The 16,568-nt window shown below is 39.5% G+C and overlaps 1 long non-coding RNA gene across 5 annotated transcripts; it reads left to right on the top strand.

Moving 5' to 3' along the window:
* Positions 1–6,104: 6,104 nt before the first annotated feature.
* Positions 6,105–14,871, top strand: LOC149971987 (uncharacterized). 5 transcript variants are annotated; one of them, XR_016492115.1, is made up of 6 exons: positions 6,105–6,442; positions 8,624–8,687; positions 8,810–8,893; positions 9,046–9,120; positions 10,113–10,202; positions 10,443–14,871. It is a non-coding gene; the product is annotated as an uncharacterized LOC149971987 (long non-coding RNA). The 5 variants fall into 5 exon arrangements; XR_016492118.1 differs by having other exon boundaries at positions 10,075–10,202; XR_016492114.1 differs by having other exon boundaries at positions 9,043–9,120.
* Positions 14,872–16,568: the final 1,697 nt, after the last annotated feature.

Here is a 16,568-nt window from a genome sequence, read left to right as displayed (position 1 = left end):
CAGTCAAACGGATTGGGAAGTAGGTCCCAAAGTGCTCTTCCGAGCGTTGGAGATGAGCAGTCATCACTCTTGTGTTAGAAACATACACAGCCGAGGGAAGGGGGCATGGTTCACTCCAAATTAGAATTCTTTCCTCTGAATCCACTGATTCGGTCACTCATCTGTAGAATGTTTTTGTATTTCCCCGGCATGCTTGCGTTTAGTTCGTTCAGTTTCCCAAATATGCCTGTTACATAGGCAAGGACACACATTTTCTTTTCATGACACAGAAAATCAACCAAGTCAGTATTTTTTTTTACATCCATAGTGAATGACGACAATTTCTCTCTCAATGCAAAAAATCTTTCCAACACTCCCGCTCAATAACCACCAAGCCTTGGTGTGAAATAGAACATTGTCATGATCAGATCCCATATCGCCACATAGTTTAGTGAACAGGTGTGCGCAGTGGATGGGGTTTGATGTAGTTTACAATCAAAGTTACCTGCTGCAGTGTATCTCCGAGTTCTGTGCTCAGGTCTTTTGTTCTCGTGTATCATATATGCAATATGTCTATATGGCAGAGGGAGACACATTCATAACTAGAGTGAAGAGGCCTGCCCACCGTTCTGCCATCTGTGCAAAAGCCCACCATTCGATCCCTTATGAAATCTGTTTTTCGGCAATATAGCACAATGAACATCCCCTGTGCTGTTTAATGCTTGGGAATCATGAGACAGGGCAATATGTCCTCGTAAATCCCCCCCCCCCCCCCCGACATGTATAGTGAACAAAAGTCAATTCATGGTCATCTCGGCCCTCACAGCTAACGTCCATTTGGAGAGCATGTGCTGGGTTTTTAAGGTTAGCCACACTACAATGATTTTGAGATTCAAAGACAAAATGCTATCATATATTTTTGGGGATATTGTTTTTTTTTTCTTCAGGATTTTGGACATTTTCATATCAGGTCGCAACCCATAGTTTGGGAACCTGCTGGCTTAAGGTATAATGCCAGGAGACGCTTTTGACGGCCCTAAAGCAGCTCCACCTCTGACACCGCCAAAACAACCGTTATGCGGATGCCGGCTAAAGTGCATAAATGGGAGGATTATTATGGCCAGAGTAGCAGCCAAAGCCCAACACGATCCAGCATAACAGGGAAGATGGGAATAGATAATGAAATGTAATTTAATAGACTTTACTAGACAGCTCATACAAAATCTCACCAAGATGGCCATAGCAGACAAATCGAATTTTATAAACCTGACATTTAGTTTCAAATCTGTGCCGTGTATGGATTGCATTTGCAGTTATAGTTATTATGGCCTTAGCCACTATTTAAACAAAAGTACTTATAGGTCTTCACATTTGTGGCTAATTTATCTAAGAATAACTCCAGTAGTCACTGTTTGAAGACACTGTTTGATAGTCTCAGATCATTGGAAAACCTTCTAAATAAAATTTCCCTGAACCAGCAGTTCTCAAAGTTCCCTGCTTTTGTCTCCTACTTTTGTCGCGTAAAGCTATCAGGTTTTCTCCAAAGCCTGCCGACACTGAGATGGCAAAAGGCTAATGAAACCGAGTGCAAATCACATACAGTAAGTATGCATGAATACATTAGAAAGTGTATTTCATATTTAATGTTTTAACCAAGCAGTGTGAATCATGAATGATGTTCATATGCACACAAATGCATAGCATCACAGTCATGATGAGAAAATATCCTGGATATTATATTAGCACCACTATACAAAATGGAAAACCTTTCCTTTTGTCACAATCCTTATCAAAAATGTGTTTTTATAATGAATTCTGTCACAATTAATTAGAGAATATGCTAAAGGTATAGTTGACTGAACTCATACTAAAGTTACATTAACTATATATGAATACAGATTCAATCTTTGGGTTGCTCGCCAGGAAGAACTTCTCAAAGGTATTTCAAATGTGCATAGCTTTGCCAACAATAATCCAAAATCTGAAATCTATCTTTACATATCCAATTACAGACACAGCTCTTAACTCTGTTTATGCATGAGCACACATCCTTTTGCGCAGCTTAGTCAAGGTGTAGTGCCTCCCAGTATCAAAATGACATTACTCTGCTAAGATATGAGCTGCATCCCAGATGGCATCTTATTCCAAATGTAGGGAATAGGGTGCCATTTGAGACACAACCATGCTAACACCTGTTAGCTCCGCACATTAAGGCAGATGGGTCTACATGCTAATGAGTTGCGTTATCTCCGTTTTCATCTGTAATGAGATCTACATGCTCCGACCAGAAAGATTCATGAATACTGCTGTCTGTTCTATTACGCTTGTGGTGATACTCTTAACTAGTAATTAAGGTACTGGCGAGAGTGTCAACTGTCCACGTTTGTATTGTTGTAGAATTTGGTTGACCATTTCAAAGCCTTGGTTTTGGATTGCAACATCCTCATCATATCAGTTTCATATTCCAGTTTTTTTTGTTTTACAATGACCAATACCTAATTATTATTCTGATCTAATCACATATACAGTACATTTCCGTATGTGTACCAAGAGCCAGTTAAATTAATTAGGGCTAAATGTCAATGTATATTCCTACTGCGTCTTTCTTTTTCCCAACGCAGTTAAACCAAAACCATGTCCTGCTATTCAGAGGGTCGTTCTACTACGCTCCCATTGGCTAGCTAGCGTTGTCTCACTCACAAGCGATCAGCGCAGAGACCGTGACCTTCCAATGTAAGGATGGAAAGTGTAATTCAACAATTAGCTTCCTACCGTAATGCAGGCCTATTAGCATCATGTTTGGTAACATTTTCCCATGTATTTATTTTCAGAGTTTGAAATGAGTTGTAAAAATGTCTGAGAGAACTCTGCTGAATTCCCTCAATTGAAGGTCAGCTAAGTTAACCTAGGCTACTTAATGTTAATAGCTCGGTATTTGAAGTTATATCGTCATTAGTCTGTTATCAGGTAAAATCATGTGCTTATTATTCATAATTTCTCAAATATTTATTAGCTAATAATTCAGTCGAATACGCTATGCTGCAGCCATTGAATGTCTTTTGAGCGTTAAGGGACGTTTATGGCTAGCTCGGTCCACGATATTATGTTGTTTTATTTTTTAATCTTGAAATATAATGGAAAATGTTATTAACCAGTGACTGAAATTTCGTGCTACGTGATATTGACTTCTGGACTTGGAGACTTGGAGAGCGCTCAAAGCTTTGTAGAACTGCGTTGGGGGAAAGAAAGAGGCATTCCTACTGCTTTATGAAATCTCAATCTTTAATCTTTCATTTTGTTTTCAAAGAAAATGAAATGACTTAATTCACCCCTTAACCCCGGGTTAATAATCAAACACTAAGTCTATTTTCATTGTTTTATTAAACTAGACCATTGAGATAAGTGAGATTTTAATGTAACATTACATGTCGGCAATCGGCCCTCCTTGAAGAGTTTGAATTTCATTAAAGAACTTGTGCTCACAAGTCTGTTGAAGATAAAGATATTATTGCCTGCCAGATCGTGTTTTCTGACTGCCCTCTATTTCATAAAAGGGAATATTACATAATTGACCTTTGGCTAAATGTGCCTGCATGGTCTGCTTTTATGGCACCTGGCTGTGGGCTTGACGTGCACTTAGAATTCACTCAGAGACCAAAGAGGCAATTGATTGAATGTCTTGCTCTCCTTACACCAGAACGTGCTCTATTAAGACTTAATAAAAAGCCTGAGCCAAAATATGACAATTGAATGGAGATGGAGAACAAGAAGTAAGAATTGAGCATCAAATCGGCATGTTTAGAGACATTCATTGTGAAGGTGCGAGTGGGGTGGCCACTTTCACAACCCCATTGTGAGATCATGGTCAGGTTTGGGGATTTTTAAAGCACACGTTGCAAACTAAGGCCATGCAAATGTATTTAAATGATTAACAAATAATCGTTTTTTTAAGTGAGGCAAGAGTGCGGAAAAAAGTGGACCTTCTTGATAAAATACTATAGCGACTGTAGTTCAACACATAGCAACCAAATAAAGAGATTTGAGCCTCTTGGAGAGGCTAAAAGAGTCAAAGTTCAGCCATAATCCTAGAGGAAGTTGTGTATCTCTTCACTGGAAGCTTGTAGTCTCTATACAGACAGGTTGCCTCCCACAATGTACAAATGCTGCAGTTTAGACAGTTGGGACAGAGATGACTATTCATAAATGGGACACACATCACAGGTGACGTCACTACCATATCCACTTGTAACCCTAGCTAAAGAGGAACACAATTCCCTCCGGCATTTTAAGCCCCAAGTGTCAACTGTCCTCTTTTGTATTGTTGTAGAATTTGGTTGACCATTTCCAAGCCTGGGTCTTGGATTGCAACATCCTCATCATATCAGTTGTAATACTTTGTTTTATATTCCAGCTTTTTTGTTTTACAATAACCAATACCAAATTATTATTCTGCTCTAATCACATATACGGTACATTTCTGAATGTGTTCCAAGACGCAGTTAAATTCATTAACGTCCAAGAGAATGGGACATCATCCTCAGACCTTGTGCTCTTGATCCTGGGTCTTCAAGACCAGGAAAGCTTGAGGACATTATTTTTTGCTTACAATCATGCAATTTGTCGGTACAACTTTTCCGATTTTTTCTTGTTGTGAAGAGAGGTTTCCATTAAACATTTAATAACTTACATTTTGTCTGGACGAAGTTGTTTTTGGGGACATTTGGCCAATGACACATTGGTAACACTTTGTTTGAAGTGTGCCTAAACAGGGACATGAGATTAACGCGACATAACAAAAAAAAGACAGGCAGAGTTATTCTGCGTAAGTGCCGATTTGGAATTGGAAAACGTCGCCCTCTGCCATCACAGATGTAGAGAAAAAGGTTCCATTTGATAGGTAGTCTATAACTGGAAATGTGAACCAGGTTAAATGAAGATAATGAAGGTGGCATATCAGTCTTTATACCTGGATGGCATTCTGACACACACACACACACAAGTAGTCTACAATATGCAGGGGCGCAACTTTGGTTTTAGAAGTAGGGCAGACATAAAACAGCCTACCCGACTGCTCGGAGGCGTCCGCTTGGTCCTAAAGTACTCCCCTGCTTTTTTTGTATCACATTCCAATGATAAAACTGAGCCGGGGCGGGACAAAAACGGCAGGTTTATTTGACCAAAACAATATCGCAGCAGAAAACATTGCGACTTCTAACGACAACGGCAGCTGTAGGAGAAATGTTCTGAAGCTCGGCAACATTTTGAATCTGTTCGACAGGTGGATTTCTCGTGACGTCATCACTTAACATCGAAGCTCTGCACCATATTTAATTCTGAAGGCCTAAAGCTTGCTCAATCATATTTCATCATGGCAAAACACAAGAATGGCTGAATGTTGCTTTGATGCAAGTTTCACCATGCAAACATGCAATTCGACACATACAACAACACAGAGTTACACATGGAATAAACAAAACATACAGTCAATAATACACTTTGCAGACGCATGCCAGATCTCACAATGCCTGAATGTGTCTTTCCTATATACAGTTGAAGTCGGAGGTTTACATACACCTTAGCCAAATACATTAACTTTTTATGACTGCAGGGGCGGTATTGAGTAGCTTGGATGAAAAGGTGCCCATTGTAAACGGCCAGCTCCTCAGTCATGGTTGCTAATATTAGCATTTTTTATCCCCCACCTTTATTTAACCAGGTAGGCTAGTTGAGAACAAGTTCTCATTTGCAACTGCAACCTGGCCAAGATAAAGCATAGAAATTCGACACATACAACAACACAGAGCTACACATGGGGTACACACAGAGTTACATATTATTAGTAGTATTGGATAGAAAACACTGAAGTCTCTAAAACTGTTTGAATTATGTCTGTGAGTATAACAGAACTCATATAGCAGGCAAAAACCAGAAAATTCCACTTCCTGTTTTTTTCTGAGCTGGCAGATTTTCAACCAAGCTCTCATTGAAATTACAGCGAGATATGGATGAGTTTTCACTCCCTACGCCTTCCACTAGATGTCAACAGTCAATAGAACTTTGTCTGATGACTAATGTGAAGGGGGGTCAAATGACACAGGAAATAGTCACCACTGCCACGAGTTGACCATGCATTCACCAAGCGTGTTCAGAGGGGAAGGAGTTGTGTTCCACCGGTCATCTGAAGTCATTCTAATTCTCCGGTTGGAACGTTATTCAAGATATGTGTAAACAACATTCTAAAGATTGATTCAGTACATCGTTTTACATGTTTCTACTGACTGTTACGGAATTATGGACATTTTGTCACGTTATAGTGGACGCGCTTTGTGACTTTGGAATTGTTTACAAAACGTGCTAACCAAAGTAGCTAATTTGACATAAATAACAGACATTTTCGAACAAATCAAGCATTTATTGTGGACCTGTGTTTCCTAGGACTGCATTATGATGAAGTTCATCAAATGTAAGGAAACATTTATCATGTATTTTCTGGTTTCTGTTGACTCCAACATGGCGGCTAGTTTCGCTTCTGTTCTGAGCGACGTCTCAGATTATTGCATGTGTTGCTTTTTCTGTAAACCTTTTTTAAAATCTGACACAGTCGTTGCATTAAGGAGAGGTATATCTATAAGTCCATGTCTATTATCATCTACATTTATGATGAGTATTTCTGTTGAAACGATGTGGCAATGCAAAATCACTGGATGTTTTTGGATAGTGAATCTAATAAGCCAATGTAAACTCTGAATTATTTTACATAAATATGAACTTTATCAAATAAAACATGCATGTATTGTGTAACATGAAGTTCTATGAGTGTCATCTGATGAAGATAATTCAAGGTTAGTGATTAATTTTACCTTTATTTCTGCTTTTTATGAATGCTATATTTCGCTGGAAAATAGCTGTGCTTATTGTGGTTTGGTGGAGACCTAACATAAACGTTTGTAATGCTTTCGCTGAAAAGCCTATTTGAAACCTGACACTTTGGTGGGATTAACAACAAGATTACCTTTAAAATGATATAAGACATGTATGTTTTAGGAATAGTAATTATATGATTTCTGTGGTTTGAATTTGGCGCCCTCTATTTTCACTGGTAGTTGTCATATCGATCCCGGTATTGGGATTGCAGCCATAACAAGTTAAACTCCGTTTATCACAATTCCTGACATTTAATCCTTGTAAACATTCCATGTCTTAGGTCAGTTAGGATCACCACTTTATTTTAAAAATGTGAAATGTCAGAATAATAGTAGAGAGAAATATTTATTTCAGCATTTATTTCTTTCATCACATTCCCAGTGGGTCAGAAGTTTACACAAACTCGATAAGTATTTGGAAGCATTGCCTTTCAATTGTTGAACAAATTTTTTGGGCAGCCTTCCACAAGCTTCCCACAGTAAATTGGGTGAATTTTGGCCCATTCCTTCTGACAGAGCTGGTGTAATGGAGTCAGGTTTGTAGGCCTCCTTGCTTGCACATGCTTTTTCAGTTCTGCCCACAAATGTTCTATAGGATTGAGGTCAGGACTTTGTGATGGCCACTCCTTGATTAAGGGATTTTGTCACAACTTTGGAAGAATGCTTGGGGTCATTGTCCATTTGGAAGACCCATTTGCCACCAAGCTTTAACTTCCTGACTGATGTCTTCAGATATTGCATCAATATACCCACATCATTTTCCTACCTCATGATGCCATCTATTTCGTGAAGTGCAGCAGTCCCTCCTGCAGTAAAGCACCCCCACAACATGATGATGCCACCCCGTGCTTCATGGTTGGGATGGTGTTCTTCGGCTTGCAAGCCTCCCCCCTTTTCATTATGGCCAAACAGTTATATTTTTGTTTCATCAGACCAGAGACATTTTTCCATGTGCAGTTGCAAACCATAGTCTGGCGATTTTGGAGAAGTGGCTTCTTCCTTGCTGAGCGGCGTTTCAGGTTATGTCGATATAGGACTCGTTTTACTGTGGATATAGATACTTTTGTACCTGTTTCCTCCAGCATCTTCACAAGGTCCTTTGCTGTTGTTCTGGGATTGATTTGCACTTTTCGCACCATTTTAAATTCATCTCTAGGAGACAGAACGCGTCTCCTTCCTGAGCGGTATGACGGCTGCGTGGTCCCATGGTGTTTATACTTGCGTACTATTGTGTGTACAGATGAACGTGGTACCTTCAGGCGTTTGGAAATTGCTCCCAAGGATGAACCAGACTTGTGGAGATCTACAACAATTTGTTTCTGAGGTCTGGCAAAGAGGCACTGAGTCTGAATGTAGGCCTTGAAATACATCCACAGTTACACCTCCAATTGACTCAAATGATGTCAATTAGCCGATCAGAAGCTTCTAAAGCCATGACATTTTCTGGAATTTTCCGAGCTGTTATAGGCACAGTCAACTTAGTGTATGTAAACGTCTGACCCACTGGAATTGTGATACAGTGAATTATAAGTGAAATAGTCTGTAAACAATTGTTGGAAAACTTACTTGTGTCATGAACAAAGTAGATGTCCTAACCGACTTGCCAAAACTATAGTTTGTTAACAAGAAATTTGTGGAGTGGTTGAAAAAGAGAGTTTTAACGATGCCAACCTAAGTGTATGTAAACTTCTGATTTAATCTGTATACACCTGTTCTGAAAGGCCCCAGAGTCTGCAACACCACCAAGCAAGCGGAACCATGATGACCAAGGAGCTCTCCAAACAGGTCAGGGACAGTTGTGGAGAAGTACAGATCAGGGTTGGGTTATAAAAAAATATCCAAACTTTAAACATCAGGATGACCAAGACTTCAGCCTTGCAATGTTTTACTTATTTATTGTTGTCCAGCACAAGCAACAGAACTGTCAACCATGGTGAACAAGCTGACAAACAGTGAGAAAGAGATGGAAGAACTGATGAGACAGAATGCAGGTAAAATAGTTTTTCCCAATCTTAGTAGCTATACTGGTGAATAGATATCAACCAACTGTAAATAGTGTTTTTTTTTTATATGTTGTTGTGTTAACATTAACCAGCAGAAATGAAAAATGTATCATGTACTTTTATTGGTACAATCTCAGCAGCAGTACTGTCATCCATGGGGACCAGGGTGACAGCCAGTGAGAGTGAGGTGGAGGAACTGAAGAGACAAAATGCAGGTGAGAAGATGTGGCAGTAAGTATTACAGTATGGTGTTGGAATGACGGCCTTTAGAAATGTATATTTCAACAAACTTTATATTGACTCAGTTAATGACGCAGTATCCGTCAATTATTCTTTATGGGGAAAATTCAGGCCAGAGTTGTGCATGTGTAAATGGAACTTCATTATCTTCTTATGCACTTTTCTCTCTACTCGTGTTCTCACCTTCAACTTAAGCATGAGGTAAAGCATGTACCAGCTAGTTATTTGTTTGCGGTGGAGATGATAGAAATGGAGGTGTGGCAGGGGTGTGTCTACAGATAGGCTGTATTCTGACATTGACTTAATTCCCTCATAATTCCACCACCTTTACGAGCGAGGAAACCATGAACAATGTTGAGCAAACAGTCGGTTCCCTCCACCAATCTCCATGCACTGCAATTTACAAATTGATAAGAGCTAGGTAAATTAGTAATCTGTCTGGATAATGGGATTGTAAATGCAAAGGAAAATGGTTTTAGATCTATTTTACCTTATGATCACTGGAGACAAATGTGAAAACAGTCATATATCAGCACACTGAAAGCATGTCAACATTACAGGTCTTTCGGCTTCCTTTCCACAGTGAAGTATAAATAGTTGTATCGTTATTCAGAATTGGAATTGAAGGCCTATGGTTTCAGAATTTGCTGGAGTTGAATCAAGCCACTGTATATTTGATTAACCAATATATTTTGTGTGTGAAGGCTCTCCAACCCTGTTTTATGTATGATTCATAAATTCTTTCCTAACCTTAAAGAGTCTACAAGATCAGAGTAATTTTTAATCTACCAATTGGTGCTGAAAAGGAGATGACTGTTTGTCTATTTAGATGGCTTTCTTTCATTGATCCCTATTCTGAACCCGTTCGCTCGATTATATATTCTAGTGAGTCTGACAAAAATTCTAATTAAAGTATACCATATTTAAAGGGATGGCTTTAGATAAATGTACTGAAAACCCTACCCAGTGATAACTCCACAAGACGATCTGTTGGCCAGCAAGAGGGAGGGTTTTCAAGGAAGCCACACCTACAAAGGCCATTATGCACCTGCATATGGTAAGTCTGAATACCAACTACTGCGAAGTGCTTCAATCAAAACACTTAAAAAAAGGAATATATTTCCTAATTCTTAATCTGCCAATAGTGCTTTTCTCAATCCCAAGGTGCTAAATATTTTTATTACATCAACTCGGGAGCAATAATATCCCATATATTTCAAGAACTTTTCTAGATAAGTGCATCAAGTATACTTTTTAAGAATACAATGACTATCTTCTCTCTCATCTTCACACGCAGCACAAAGTAGCCCCACCGGGCCTTCACGACTGGACTAGTTATCCAACTGGCCCCTACGTCGCGACGTTACCTGAACGCCCATCTGCAGCCCGCTAATTTTTAGCTGTCTTATCGGCTGCTATCTGAATAGGTCTATCGGACAATTTTTCTTGGGTCACTATATATATATATATCTATTTATCTATTATCTATTTTACCAATTGGATTGATCCCCTCTACCACACGGAACCCCACTAATCTACCGACGGAAACGCACGAGGTGGCTGAAAACAGACCTCCATCCTATGCTAGCTTGCTACCGATGGCCCGGCTAGCTGTCTGAATCGCCGTGACCCCAACCAACCTCACTACTCACTGGACTCTTATGATCACTCGACTAAGCATACCTCTCCTTAATGTCAATATGCCTTGTCCATTGCTGTCCTGGTTAGTGTTTATTGTCTTATTTCACTGTAGAGCCTCCTAGCCCTGCTCATTATACCTTATCCAACCTTTCAGTTCCACCACCCACACATGCGATGACATCACCTGGTTTCAATGATGTTTCTAGAGACAATATCTCTCTCATCATCACTCAATGCCTCCACTGTACCTCCACTGTATTCACATCCCACCATACCTTTGTCTGTACATTATACCTTGAAGCTATTTTATAGCCCCCAGAAACCTCCTTTTACTCTCTGTTCCGGACGTCCTAAATGACCATTTCTCATAGCTTTTAGTCGTCCCCTTATCCTACTCCTAAACTGTTCCTCTGGTGATGTAGAGGTGAATCCAGGCCCTGCAGTGCCTAGCTCCACTCCTATTCCCCAGGCGCTCTCTTTTGATGACTTCTGTAACCGTAATAGCCTTGGTTTCATGCATGTTAAAACTTCTTATGCCTGCTGGGGCAGTATTGAGTAGCTTGGATGAAAAGGTGCCCAGAGGAGCCCAGAGTAAACTGCCTGCTTCTCAGTCCCAGTTGCTAATATATGCATATTATTAGTATATTTGGATAGGAAACCCTCTGAGGTTTCTAAAACTGCTTGAATGATGTATGTGAGTATAACAGAACTCATGTGTCAGGCAAAAACCTGAGAAATAAATCCAACCAGGAAGTGGGAAATCTGAGGGCTGTAGGTTTTCAACTCATCGCCTATCGAATACACAGTGGGATATGGGTCATTTTGCACTTCCTACGGCTTCCACTAGATGTCAACAGTCTTTAGAACCTTGTCTGGCGCTTCTACTGTGAAGTGGGGCCGAATGAGAGTGGATTGAGTAAGGTCTATCATGACCTGAACATGCGCTGACCATGCACATACAACGAGCTCTGTTCCATCGCACTTCTGAAGATTTATGTAAAAACATCCTAAAAGATTGATTCAATACTTCGTTTGACATGTTTCTACTGACTGTTACAGAACATGACATTTCATCCGCTTTTAGTGAACGTGCTTCGTGACTTTGAAATTGTTTACCAAACATGCTAACAAAAGTAGCTATTGGGACATAAATTACGGACATTACCAAACAAATCAAACATTTATTGTGGAACTGGGATTCCTAGGAGTGCATTCTGATGGTAAGTGAATATTTATAATGTTATTTCTGACTTCTGTTGACTGCACAGTATTTTTTGTCTTGATTGGGCTCTGAGTGCCAACCTCAGATTATTGCATGGTTTGCTTTTTCCGTAAAGCTTTTTCGAAATCTGACACAGTGGTTGCATTAAGAACAAGTTTATCTTTAATTCTATGTAAAACATGTATCTTTCATCAAAGTTTATGATGAGTATTTCTGTTATTTGACATGGCTCTCTGCAATTTCTCTGGATATTTTGGAGGCATTTCTGAACATGGCGCCAATGTAAACTGAGGTTTTTGGATATAAATATGAACTTCTTCGAACAAAACGTATGTATTGTGTAACATGAAGTCCTATGAGTGTCATCTGATGAAGATCATCAAAGGTTAGTGTTTAATTTTATCTCTATTTCTGCTTTTTGTGACTCCTGTCTTTGGCTGAAAAAATGGCTGTGTTTTTCTGTGATTTGGCGGTGACCTAACATAATCGTTTGTGGTGCTTTCGCTGTAAAGCCTTTTTGAAATCGGACACTGGTGAGATTAACAAGAAGTGTATCTTTAAAATGGTGTGAAATACTTGTATGCTTGAGGAACTTTAATTATGAGATTTCTGTTGTTTGAATTTGGCACCCTGCACTTTCACTGGCTGTTGTCATATCGATCCCGTTAACGGGCTTGCAGCCCTAAGAAGTTTTAACATTAGAAACCTCCTCCCTAAGTTTGTTTTATTCACTGCTTTAGCACATTCTGCCAACCCGGATGTCCTAGCCGTGTCTGAATCCTGGCTTAGGAAGTCCATCAAAAACTCTGAAACCTCATCCCTAACTACAACATTTTCAGACAATATAGAACGGCCAAAGGGGGCGGTGTTGCAATCTACTGCAGAGATAGCCTACAGAGTTCTGTCATACTATCTAGATCTGTACCCAAACAATTTGAACTTCTACTTTTAAAAATCCTTGTCTCTAAAATCAAGTCTCTCACCGTTGCCGCCTGCTATAGACCACCCTCTGCCCCCCGCTGTGCTCTGGACACCATATGTGAACTGATTGCCCCCCATCTATCTTCAGAGCTCGTGCTGCTAGGTGACCTAAACTGGAACATGCTTAACACCCCAGTCATCCTACAATCTAAGCTTGATGCCCTCATTCTTACACAAATTATCAATGAACCTACCAGGTACCACCCCAAAGCCGTAAACACGGGCACCCTCATAGATATCATCCTAACCATCTTGCCTTCTAAATACACCTCTGCTGTTTTCGATCACTGCCTCATTGCTTGCATCCGTAATGGGTCAGCGGTCAAGCGACCTCCACTCATCACTGTCAAATGCTCCCTGAAACACTTCAGCGAGCAGGCCTTTCTAATTGGGCATGGGTATCCTGGAAGGATATTGACCTCATCCCGTCAGTAGAGGATGCCTGGTTATTTTTTTAAATGCCTTCCTCACCATCTTAAATAAGCACGAAATTAAAAGAAATACTTGTTTCACAAAATGTTTAAAAAATGTTAAACGGAAAAGTGGTGTGTGCGATGAAGCCCCTAAATAAGATCTGGTGCAACCAATTACCTTCAGAAGTCACATAATTAGTTAAAAATAGTCCACCTGTGTGCAATCTAAGTGTCACATTATCTGTCATATGATCTCAGTATTTATACACACCTCTTCTGAAGGGTCCCAGAGTCTGCAACACCACTAAGCAAGAGGCACTATGAAGACCAAGGAGCTCTCCAAACAGGTCAGGGACAAAGTTGTGGAGAAGTACAGATCAGGGTTGGGTTATAAAAAAATATCTGAAACTTTGAACATCCCTTGAAGCACCATTAAATCCCTTATTAAAAAAATGGAAGGAATATGGCACGACAACAAACCTGCCAAGAGAGGGCCGCCCACCAAAACTCAGACTAGGCAAGAATGGCATTATTCAGAGAGGCTACAAAGACACCAAAGACAACCCTGAAGGAGCTGCAAAGCTCCACAGCGGAGATTGGAGTATCTGTCCATAGGACCACTTTAAGCCGTACACTCCGCAGAGCTGGGCTTTACGGAAGAGTGGCCAGAAAAAAAGCCATTGCTTAAAGAAAAAAATAAGCAAACACGTTTGGTGTTCGCCAAAAGGCATGTGGGAGACTCCCCAAACATATGGAAGAAGGTATTCTGGTCAGATGAGACTAAAATTGGGCTTTTTGTCCATCAAGGCAACGAAATAGGAAAAATGCCAAGGGGGGGTGAATATTTTTACAAGCCACTGTACATGTTTTCCATGTGTTTGGTGACATTACATTTGCTCCGTTTCGGCCATTATTATGAGCCAGCCTCCTGTGGTTGGACAATATGATTTTCGTCACTTATATTGAAGAAGCTATTACTTTAATACTGATGATACTCCAGCGTGATGCGAATGGAAGAATCTGATGCGTTATTATAAAAAATGTCAAATCTAATCTTGCTATAGACAGAAACAACATAACACAATTTGAAGTCAATTGGCCAGAGTCTTACAAGTATTAGAAACAACATTGAGTGTAGATACTGTGGGAACATGTGGATCTGAGCAAGTGGGATGTCGTTAAAAAACTTCTTATGGCTGCAATCCCGTTAACGAGAGCAATATGACAACAACCACTGAAAGTACAGGACGCCATATTCAAAAGAACAGAAATCTCATGATTAAAATTCCTCAAACATACATGTATTTTATATCGTTTTCAAGGTAGTCTTGTTGTTAATCCCACCACAGTGTCCGATTTCAAATAGGATTTACGGGGAAAGCACCACAAACGATTATGTTAGGTCACCAACAACTCACTAAAATACACAGCCAATTTTACCAGCCAAAGAGAGAGAGAAGAAAAGCACAAAGAGATAAACTTAATCACTAACCTTTGATAATCTTCATCAGATGACACTCATAGGACTTCATGTTGCACAATACATGCATGTTTTGTTTGATAAAGTTCCTATTTACATAAAAAAAATTGAGTTTACATTTGCGCGTTACATTCACTATTTCCAAAAACATCCAGTGATTTTGCATAGCCACATCGATTCAACAGAAATACTCATCATAAATGTAGATAATAATACAAGTTATACACATGGAATTATAGATATACCTCTTCTTAATGCAACCGCTGTGTCAGATTTTAAAAAAAACTTTACGGAAAAAGAAACCCATGCAATAATAAACGGCGCTCAGAAGTAAAAAAAAATCACCACAGCCACAACGATGGCGTCAACATAAACAAGAAATTACATGATAATTATTCCCTTACCTTTGATGATCTACATCAGAAAGCACTCCAGGAATCCCAGGTCCACAATAAATGTTTGTTTTGTTCGATAATATCCGTTATTTATGTCCAAATACCTTATTTTGTTAGCGCGTTTGGTATACATATCCAAATTCTGGTCAGCGTTACACCAGACAAAAACTTCAAAAAGTTATATTCCAGGTCGAAGAAACATTTCAAAATAAGTACAGAATCAATCATTAGGATGTTTTTAACATATAGCTTCAATAAAGTTCCAACCAGAGTATTCCTTCTTGTCTTCGTGGGCAATGGAACGCAAGTGGGTACCATGAGGAATAAGCATGATCAGAAAATGGCTGCTTGATAGACACCTGATACATTCTGCTCCCATTCACTCCCACAACACCATAGAAGTCTCATTGAAATGTATATTATTGGTTGACATCTAGTGGAACCCCCAGGCAGTGCAACATCATTCATATCTCAAGGGGATTTCATTGGGGACTCTGGTGAATACATAAAAGCTCAGATTTCTCACTTCCTGTTTTGATTTCAACTCAGGATTTTGCCTGCTATATGAGTTCTGTTATACTCACAGACATCATTTAAACGGTTTTACAAACTTTAGAGTGTTTTCCATCCAATACTAATAATAATATGCATATATTAGCAACTGAGACTGAGGAGCAGGCTGTTTACTTTAGGCGCCTTATTCATCCAAGCTACTCAATACTGCCCCCCAGCCATAAATGTTTGTGGAAATGTATGTAAATGGTACGTTGTTTATTGTTTTTATCTATGTATGTTTTTATTTCATGGAAAATGTGTTTATTGTAAAATGTTTAAAAATAAATAAAGGAAAAGACGCTAATTGAGAGTTTTGAGGATACAGTGGCAAGTTGTTGGAGCCAGAGGGTTGATGTTCCACACTGCACACCAGAAACAACCCCAGAGAACAACAATAGCTGCTAATACACAACAAAGTATAGGTTGTGAGAATGGCTGGCAAAGGGGTAGAGTGTAGAACTCAGGGCTTATGTCAGATCAAGAGCTTTCATTCTCTTTTCCCTGCATTTTGCTCAAGATATTCACAAATGAGCATATTCTGGATTCTGATCTGTACTTTTATGTACAAAAAAAAAAAGGTTGTAAAGCTTAACACACTAACTTAAAAAGAAAGGTTTGCAATAATGATCACACATTGGCAAGTGGCAGATTTCTTGTAGCAAGTTCCATGATAAAAGGCCTCCCCTGTGACCTTAAAAATAACTATTCATTAGAACTGTACTCCCACACTCATATG

Source organism: Oncorhynchus mykiss, chromosome 25 (genome assembly GCF_057628025.1).
Source record: "Oncorhynchus mykiss isolate SJ-2025 chromosome 25, ASM5762802v1, whole genome shotgun sequence".
NCBI classification, from domain to species: domain Eukaryota; kingdom Metazoa; phylum Chordata; class Actinopteri; order Salmoniformes; family Salmonidae; genus Oncorhynchus; species Oncorhynchus mykiss.
This window is presented reverse-complemented; position numbering and strand designations above follow the sequence as displayed.